A 9,727-nucleotide genomic window follows, 5' to 3' on the forward strand; every position below is an offset into this window, starting at 1 on the left:
TGCACACATCCTGCCCTCCTCAGAATTCACACAATCCCAAGAGCTCATCATATCTGGAGAACAGAGTAACCAAACCTGAGGCAGCTCGCATTCTAGGGCGCTTTGTTCACTGACCTTAAAAACAAACCCAGCACACTGACAACAACCTGCCAGCCTGCTTCAGGCGGGGCGGAGCCCAGGGACTGGAGAGTTCTCCTCACCTGCTGATCAGAGTGACAGCAGCAGAGATCAAAGTTTAAGGCACTGATTATCTTTCTGGTTTGGGGTGCCCAGCGGGACTGAAGGGGCTTGGAGCCCAGAGAGGGTGGTTGGGTAGAACTGAAAAGGGAAGGCGGCTCAGCTGATACAAAGCCAACCCCACTGAAGTTTTAATCAGGGCCCTGAGTGCCCTGGGCCTTTTCTGCAACTCGCCTGGAGGGCCTGGTTCAGTTATTTTCAGACTTCTCAGGTCCATGGAGGTTTGGCAGGCATGAGGAACAGAACAGAGGGACCCAACTGGAATAAGTCCTCAGGAATAGAACTGCTTGCAGGAAAATCAAAGTAATAAATATCTGGACATATTTTCATGCTTCTAGACCGGCTTAAAATGCATCGTGTTACTGGAGCCTGCCCTTATTATGGGAAAGTGGGCCATGAAACTGACAAGAACAGGAAGGTGCTCACCCCCTCTCCCTTAATGATATTTGACAGAAATAATTATTATTATGATAACAACAGAAGCAGCTCACACTGATGGAGTCGTTCCTATGTGCCAGGCAGTTTTCTAGGCACTTGGCACACATTAATGCATTTAATCCTCACCACAACTCTATGAGGTAGGGTGCTAATATCGATTTTACAGAGGGGGAAACAGGAGGCTCAAAGAGCAAGTGCAAGAACCGAGAGATAATATTCTTAGACCAGTGTGGTCCCAGCCATCAAAGAGCCTGCAGTCCAGTGATGGGTCATTAGGTTTGAGGAGTGGATAAATGAATCGATCAGTAGCTGTAGGCAGACCATGATGCATGACGTGAACGCAAATAAGAGATGCAGACAATTAGAAAGGAGAGGTTGTCTGAGCCTGAAAAGACTGGTAGGATTCCAATAGTTGATCAAGATGGAAGCGGGAAGGGACTTCTGGTGGAGGTCACTGCTCAGGAAAAGCCCGAAGCAAGTCTGGATGAAAGGATCCTAGTGTGGCTGGACTTGGGATTCATAGAAGGCAAGGCTAGGAAAGGGACGTGGAGCTGGATTGGGAGGCCTTGAATGCCGAGTGGAAGGGACTAGGTCTTTTTTGGTCAACTGTAGGGAACAACTGAAATTTGGAGCACCGGAGGCCCAGGACACTGCTCTTCCTCTTGGCTTAGGGAAGGAAATAGAAAGAACAAAAGTGACCTTTGGAGTCAGGCAGTCGGCTTTAATCTTGATCTTCCTCACACATTTGCCCTGTTGTCCTTGAGGAAGTTACCCAACTTCTCCAAGCAAAGTGGATACTTACCTGCATTTCAAAGGTTTTTGGAGACCATTAGATATGATAATGTATGTAAAGTGTAAGGTGTATAGTAGGTGTTCCATGATGGTGGCCAATATTATTTACTAATAATATGAACTCTCTTGTTTATTTCCTTTTTTGTACCTGTTTCCAAAAGCAGGTCTGCAGACCCCTAGGGATCCCCCAGACTCTTTTAGGGGGTTCTTGAGGTTAAAACTGTTTTCATAATAACTCTGGGACATTATTTGCATTTTTCATCCTGTTGATATCTGGACTGGTGGTGAGTAAAACTGCTAGCATCTTAGTACAAATCAAGGAAGCAGCACCAAAGTGTACAAGGAATCATTTGTGTCCTTCACTATCACACATATACCAGCTTCACTTAAGAATGTCCTAAATGAAGCAGTAAAATGATTAACTTTAGAAAGCTCTCCTCCCTTGAGTACCTGTCTTTTTAATGATCTGTGTTTAAAAAAAAAAAAAAAGAAAGAAAGCTACATAGAAAGCACTTCTGCTGCACACCAAAGCACAATGGTTTTTGAAGGTAAGGTCAAGAAAAACAAGTGTAATTGAATTGTCCACTGGATTGGTCACTTTTTTAATGGCACATCATTTTTACTTGAAAGAACAGCTGACACACCAGGGTTTTCAAATTTAGGCAGATATTTTCTCAAAAATGAACAAAGTGAGCCTGTCACTTTAACGAAAGCAACAGGCAGTATTTGTCACCAGTGATAAAATTCAAGCTGTTAAGTGAAAATTAGAAGTTTGGAAAACTTTATCTGCCACTCTGAGCTTGACATCTTCTCATGAAACAGTCTCTGATGAGAACTATGGTGATACTAATTAATTTGAATTTTTTTTTGTTTTTTCTTGGTACGCGGGCCTCTCACTGTCGTGGCCTCTCCCGTTGCGGAGCACAGGCTCCGGACGCGCAGGCTCAGCGGCCATGGCTCACGGGCCCAGCCGCTGCGCGGCATGTGGGATCCTCCCGGACCGGGGCACGAACCCGTGTCCCCTACATCGGCAGGCGGACTCTCAACCACTGCGCCACCAGGGAACCCTGAATTTGAATTTTTGATACTGTGTAATGTGTCAGTATTTGGAAGATCTGCAAGGTCAGTCAAGCAATCCTTTTCAAATGAACAATGTTATAAAATGTTATAAAAAATCATGCCTGGGTAAAAGATCCATTCAAAGTCCAAGACAGACCAGTGGATTTTAATGTGATAGAGTAAAAGAGTTCATCAACATGGTTCAGATCTTCCATTGCAACAACCCCTAACACTTGTCAAGTTTTGGTCTAGTACCAAAGAATATCCACCGTTATCTGAAAAGGCGATTAAAATACTTCTCCCTTTTCCAACTACATATCTGTGTGAGGCCAGGTTTTCTTTATACACTTAAACCAGAACAAGATACTGCAACAAACCAATTGCAGAAGCAGATCTGAGAATCCAGCTGTCTTCCATTAAGCTGGACATTGAAGATTTACAAGTATATGAAACAATGACATTTTTCTTAATGAAATGTCTTCTTTCTGTAAAATAGTTTAGTTTCATAAAATCTGGTACATGTGAATATGTAATGGGTTTGTTATTATTTTAAATTTATTTATTTTTTTAGGTATATGGCAAAGTGATTCAGTTCATATATATGTGTGTTTTTTCAGATTGTTTTTCAAATTATCACAAGGTATTGAATATAGTTCCCTGTGCAGTATAGTAAATCCTTGTTGCTTATCTATTTTATGTATAGTGGTAGTAGTAGTTTTATGTATTGTAGTAGTATCTGTTAATCCCACACTCCTAATTTATCCCTCCTCTCTTCCTTTCCCTTTTGGTAACCATGTTATTATTATTTTTAAACAAATGAATGAATGAATGAATGAATATTTGCATAATTCTTCAATTTTAGTTTCTTATATGATAAATAGAAGCAAAAATGCTTTGGGGTCCTCAATAACTGTTAAGTATGTAAAAACCAAAGATTTTTGAGAGATGCTGCATCATGGCCTGGCACATAGTAGGTGCTCATTAAATAGGTGTGGAGTCCAGGCCTTTGGGGGTGATGGCAGGCCAGGCCGCCTGGTCCCCATGTCACTCTGTTTCTCTGTTCTTTGAAGGACAGCATCTGGACTGCCTGGTCCTCCCTCCTGTGACTCTAAGCAGGGGCTGGACGTGGTGACCTTGGAGCTCCCTCAAACCAAGTTCTGCTGCCCAGTTTATGCTAAGTAAGATTACCCGTGAGCCCTCACATCCACATCCCAAATCGCCTCTGCAGACTGCAGGTTCTATTTCCATTTGTTTTCGGCCTTTATCACTGGGTTTAGGCCAGGTTGGGAAGCCTGCAGAGTTGCTGAGACAGTAATTTGCAATTAAATGTAAGACATGTTAGGGGTCAGGCCTGAGGCAGATGTAGGCTATTTTTAAAGATGGGCCACTTACGAAGAGTAAAGGTGGGCCACTTAGCCCTTAGGGCCTTCCTTGGCCTGGCTTGGGATATTGCCTTCTGCAGGAGGGGAAATGCTGATTCCGTTCTCCTTGCTCAAAGGCAGTAGAGGTGGGGGAGCGGTGACTGTTCCCTGACACCCAGCCATCCAATCTCCTCTCTCCTTCTCTCCTTCTCTGGGCTGCTCCCCGTGGGCCTGAAAGAGAGCATCTTCCCCAGTGGCCTGAGCAGCTGCCCGTCATCAGAGTCAAGGCCACGATCCACTTGAGGAAACAGCAGTGGGGCCTGGGAACAAAGCTAATTAGCTAATGTACTAAGACATATAAATAAAGAAATCCAACCACCCCCAAGGTTGGCTTGTGGAGGTTGAGGTGACCCAGGGGCTTCAGTGCCGCCAGGGCCCTTGGAGAAGGTCGGATGCACCCGGGCTCCCTTTGCTTGGGTCTTATTGGGGTGGGACCGCTGGGGAGACAGGGCTGGCTGCAACGCTGGTTGGGGACAAATGCTTTTGGACGGCGTCTTAGGTGGAGTTTCTCAGGCAACAGACTCTGAGACAGATGGGCTTTGGGGGAGCGGGCTTGGGAACCACACCTGTGAGGGAGGGAGTGGAGCGAGGCTAGCCAGAGAAGGTGGGCTGGGGTGCAGCTGCAACAGAGGCTTCAGCCCATCCCCCGGGGAGCTTTGGTGGCCCCGCAGAGTTGTCCTGAACTGAATCAAGGGGTTTCAGTTTTGTTCCCCCATAATGGTCAGTCGCTGCTTGCCGGCTGCCCCCAGCGGGGGTGACTAGAACCGACATCCACGCAGTTCTCTGCGGTCCAGTGCAATTCCCGGTGAAGGACTCAGTGAGGGCCACCAGCAGCCGACAGCGCTGGAAGCCAGAGGGCCGAGTGCCTGGGTCCTGACGGGCCATCTGGGCAGTGTACCATGGCACATCCCACAGAGGCAATCGGAGGCCATTTGAGGATGCAGGGAACAGAGGGATACAAGTCAAAGCACGCAGGGAGCTGGAAGCAGCAAGTTTCATTTAAAAATAAGCATTGCTTCAAAGGAACCACAAAAGATACTCAATGCATATCTGTTGAATGGCTGGGTGAAAGAATGAATAGAAAAATGAAATTGTATATGGGAATCCAATATGTACAAAGGATAGAATTGCTCTTGGGCAGGTATTTAACCTTTCTGTGCTTCAAATTTCTCATCCATAAAATGGGACTAGTAATGGCACCATCGTCATCAATGTTTTTGTGAGGATGAAGTAATTTAATATGTGTAAATGCTTAGAACAGTGCCTGGTGCATGATAAGAGCTATATAAATGTTCACTCTGATGGTGGTTGTTACTACCATTGCGAGGGTTGTGGTTATTGCTGTTATGCAAAGTGCTCACCCATCGCGGCAGGCCCCAGGTACAGCCATGGAGCTCGAGGTCTCCAACGAGCATAGTTACAAACCAACAGCTGCCGGGAATGGTGGAGACACGTGTATGGTTGGCGTTTGGCTCAGATTTTGGTTAGGACAGAGTTTCCCCAAGTGTTGGGGACACTAATAGTATCTCGGGTTCTTGTAGTGGGGGACGCAGAGAGAGCATCTCTCAACCCTGATTATATCAAGAAACTCTCAGGCTGGTGCTGGGGTGTCCCTAACGCCTCCCTAACAGTAGCTCTTCTTTTTAACGACAACGAGAGAGCAGGCTGAAGACTTAGCAGCTCCCCGAGTTGCAGAACCTGGCTGGGTTTCAGGAACGTTATCTTGTTTTCAGTGTTCTTATTTTTATGATGATCATCTATCTATAGCAAGTGAAACCTATTTTCCAATTGCTACGATGAGAGAAAGAGTCTTCTTAACATAAATTTTATAAAATAGAAATCGGCGAGTTGATTTCAGGAAAAATGTGATATAACTAAGAGCCCAGGTCCCACATGGATATGGCAAGCATGCAAAGGGTTTCCATGAGTAACTGAAGTCTGAGAAGCCCTGGGTTTAAGGAAACAGACAGGAAGTGTGAGGGAGGCAGACTTGGCAGGACTGGAACCTGCTTCCATCACTTTACACACAGAGAATGACCCCTGCCTTCTCACCTCTTTGCGGCTTGGATCCAACACACCCTTCCCATCCTGGCTCCAGGGCCACTTCCTTCACCAGATTTTCCCTGGTTCCATCCCAGATGACAGTTACCTCTCTCCCTGCTCTATGCCCATAGCACTGAGGAGGCAGTGAGGCTTTTCTGTTCTGTTAAAGTAGTGCACCCCCAATTCCAGTCATTTGCAGTGAGCACAGCACAGAGCATGCAGCAGGTGCTCAATGAATGTTCACTCTGAATCTGCACCTTACTAAACCATGGCCAGATGATAAGCACGTGCACTGCTCCAGGTAAATGGAGCCAGAGATGGAACCCATGGCAAAGTGCTGTGGGACCCCCAGCTGCCCGTTGCATGGGCATCCTGTGGTTTAAGACTTTGCAGTGATTGCACAGAGCTCAAGCTGAACTTGGTGGAAAGTGGGCCTGAGGGCTGGGCGGTGAAGGCCAGAGGCGGGCAGCCACTATCCCTGTTTCTGTGAGGTGCCGTGGGCAGCTAAGGGCCATGCGAGTTCATCAGAGCTGATGTCTGTGGCAGCTCTTGTCCTGTCCCCAGGAACCATCTGCTCTTATCAAAGCCACTCATCCTCCTTCTCCCTCCTCAGGACACTGCCATGTCCTCCTCCCCATCGTAGATGACTAGTGCTCTGCCCTGGTGGTGTTAGCTGCTCATTAAGAGGGGACAGGAGCTTTCTTCTCTCAACACCATGATTACCTTTCTCCTGTTCCCATCTGGGGAGAGATAGCTTGGCCTGGTAGGAAGCTCCCCAGGGTACCCTGATGCCATGCTGACTGGATTTTGAACTCTAGCTCCTCCATTGATGGCCTTGTGACCTTGGCCGAGTGACCTCCCTCTTGGAGTCTCAGGTTCTCCTTCCTGATCCCTGCCCTCCAGGTTGTACCAACGGGACCGGCATAGTGATGGGCGTGTGGCAGGAGCTCCTGCTCGACGAAGCTTGGGTTCCTTCACCTGCTGTGCTCCGAGGTTGCAGTGGGGTGGGGGGTGGCATGGCTTGGGAGGAAAATGCTAAAGGGGAGGTGCCCCTGCCCCCACTGTAATGGCTGCAAACGAAGAGTTTGATTTCCTCTTAAAACGGAAAATCCAGAATTCGTAATCCTCAAATTTTAGTGAGCGTAAGCACCATCTGAGGATGCTTGCTAAAATGCAGATTCCTGGGTGCTGCCTCCCAAGAGTCTGGGTGGGGCCGGAGAAGGCACTTTAAATAGTCCCCTCAGGTGTCTACGGCAGGTGGTTCCTGGGAACACCTCTGAGAGCCCTGCCCTAGGTCACAGGGCTGGGCCGTCTAGTCCAGAGCTCACAGCTGGGGGACCACCCCTCGAAACTGAGAGAGTTTTCCATTTCTATTCAGCTTTCTTGTTCTTTGGGAAAATGTGAAGCATGGGCCATCCTGGGCCTGCCGTTCTACCTGACAAGGGGCCAGAGCTGGGTTGCTCCAGCCCCCTTCAGACGGGGCTGCCATTGCTATTTAGAGTCCTGGCCTAAACTCCGGGGTCATTGGCATTTGCGGCCTCTGGCTGGTCCAGTCCCCTCAACCCACAGATCAGGAAACTGAAGTCCAGAGCGAAGATAGCTCAGGCGTGGAAGGCCAGGTTTGGTGAGGCTGCAGAAAGCAAAGGCCAAGATGGGAACGTGAGGAGAGAGAGTCCTCACGATGTTACCTGAACTTCTGGATCCAGCTTGTTTCATGAGTTAAAAGTACCCACCCCACCTAGGGTCACCAGATAAAACACAGGTTGGCCAGTTAAATTCGAGTTTCAGATAAACAATGACTCTTTTTTTCTGCAAGTATGCCCCATGAAATATTTGAGACCTATCTATACTAAAAATTATCAGTTGTTTATCTGAAATTCAGATTTGACTGAGCATCTTGTATTTCTGTATTTTTATTTGCTAAATCTGGAACCCCAACCTCACGCCTCTTTTGGGCTGAAGCCAGTCTGGTTGGGTTTCTGAGTCTTACAAGTAAAGGGATCCCAGTGGAAGCAGGCAGTTGAGAAATGACTCAACTTGCCTGGCGTCACAAGGCCAGCAAGTCACAACGCTGGATTGGAACTCAAGTCTGTGACTCAGGAACCTGTGATTACTCCTCCGAGAGGCTGGGGTGTGGTGGAGAACAGATGATTAGAAGCTCATGTGACAGAATTGGGCTTGAACAGAACATGGGGCAGGGAAGAGGGCGAAGAGAGGAGATAGGGACTTGTACCTTTGCTGACTGAGAGATGACAGTGGTTTTTATTATTATTTGCTAATTCGCTCACTAAATATTTATCGAGTACCTATCAGGGACAAGGCACTGTGCTTGTTTCTCTGATATTTGAAATGGGCTGCTACTATCACTGTTTATCTTTTGCATTGTACAGGATGGGAGAGTGATGCTCGGCGAGGCCACGGGACTGGGAGCTGAGGGAACTGGGGTTTTCCCAGGCCTCCTGAGCTCCACGCCCCACCCTGCCAGCCCACGTGGAGGCCAGTCTGCTCTGCCCCTTGCTGCATGTTCAAACCTGACTCCCCATCCCCTGCCTGGGCAAAGCAATGCAAGTTGAAATTGCTAGTAAAGGCTCAGGCTGCACCCGCCCTTGGCAGGTGCATCTGTTGTGAAATATCTGATGTTTAATCCTGACAGCCTGTGTCCCACACCTGACCACAGCCCTCCTTGCACACCCCTAGTGTGGGTGCCCAGCTGTGTCTCCTTTCTGTGTTGTGGGATGGAGGATGCTGGGGGAGGGGGATAGGAGGTCTGGGCCTCAGCAATGCTGGAAGTTGGATCTAGGCCTCTGGTGCCATGGTGACGGTTACTATAGAAACACACGGGCTGCACTCAGCACTCCTACCGGGATCTGTGGGGGGTTTTCATAGACTGGAGTTGATAGAGAGGGGTGACTCAGTAGTGGTTAGAGTCCTCCTTCCACAGTGAGGGTCAGGTCTGTTCTTGGGGCTGCCCCACCTGTGTCTCCATCTTCCTCTCCTGCCACTTCCCCTCCCATCCCCTCCCGTTACCTCAAACAGTCTCCAGTCCTGGTGGCTTTGGCTGTGGCACTCTCAGCCTGGAGGACCCAGGCTTCTTCCCTTGGCTAATTCCTACTCATCCTCCAAGCCTCGTCCTGATACTCTCTTTCAGTCAGCAAATATTTATTGAGTGTCTACCAAGTACAGGACACTGTTCTGGCCACTGGGGACCAAGACAGACAAGGGCCCTGCTCTCATGGAGCTGCCAGTCTCGGCGGAGAAACAGGCATGAAGGAAGCACGCAAGTAAGTGCAAAAGAATACATTCCGACGGTGCCACGGAGAGAGCGAGGAGGGTGAAGAGGCAGACAGTACGGGGCTGTAGGGATTGGGGGTTAGGGAAGGTGTGTCTAAGGAGTGACATCTGTCCTCTCTGCACCCTCCAGCTATCTCACCTGCGTAGTCTGGTCTCTGAATCACAGCACCGATGATGCTATAATGTCACTGCCTGTCTCCCACCCTAAACTGCTTCCTCCTTGAAGGCAGGAGCAAGGTGTCATTTGTCTCTGTGTCCCCAAGGTCTGGTGCATAACAGGGACTTGATAGGGCACACACACTTACCGGCTGTGACCCATGGGTCAGGCAGTGTCACAGATGGCCTCTCATTTCCTCTTCATATTGAGTCCAGGACGTAAGTATAATTTGATTATTTCCTATCACTTTAGAGTTAGTGGAACCAAGGTCAGCCAGGTTAGGAAACTA

Source organism: Physeter macrocephalus, chromosome 2, assembly GCF_002837175.3.
Source record: "Physeter macrocephalus isolate SW-GA chromosome 2, ASM283717v5, whole genome shotgun sequence".
Lineage (NCBI taxonomy): Eukaryota > Metazoa > Chordata > Mammalia > Artiodactyla > Physeteridae > Physeter > Physeter macrocephalus.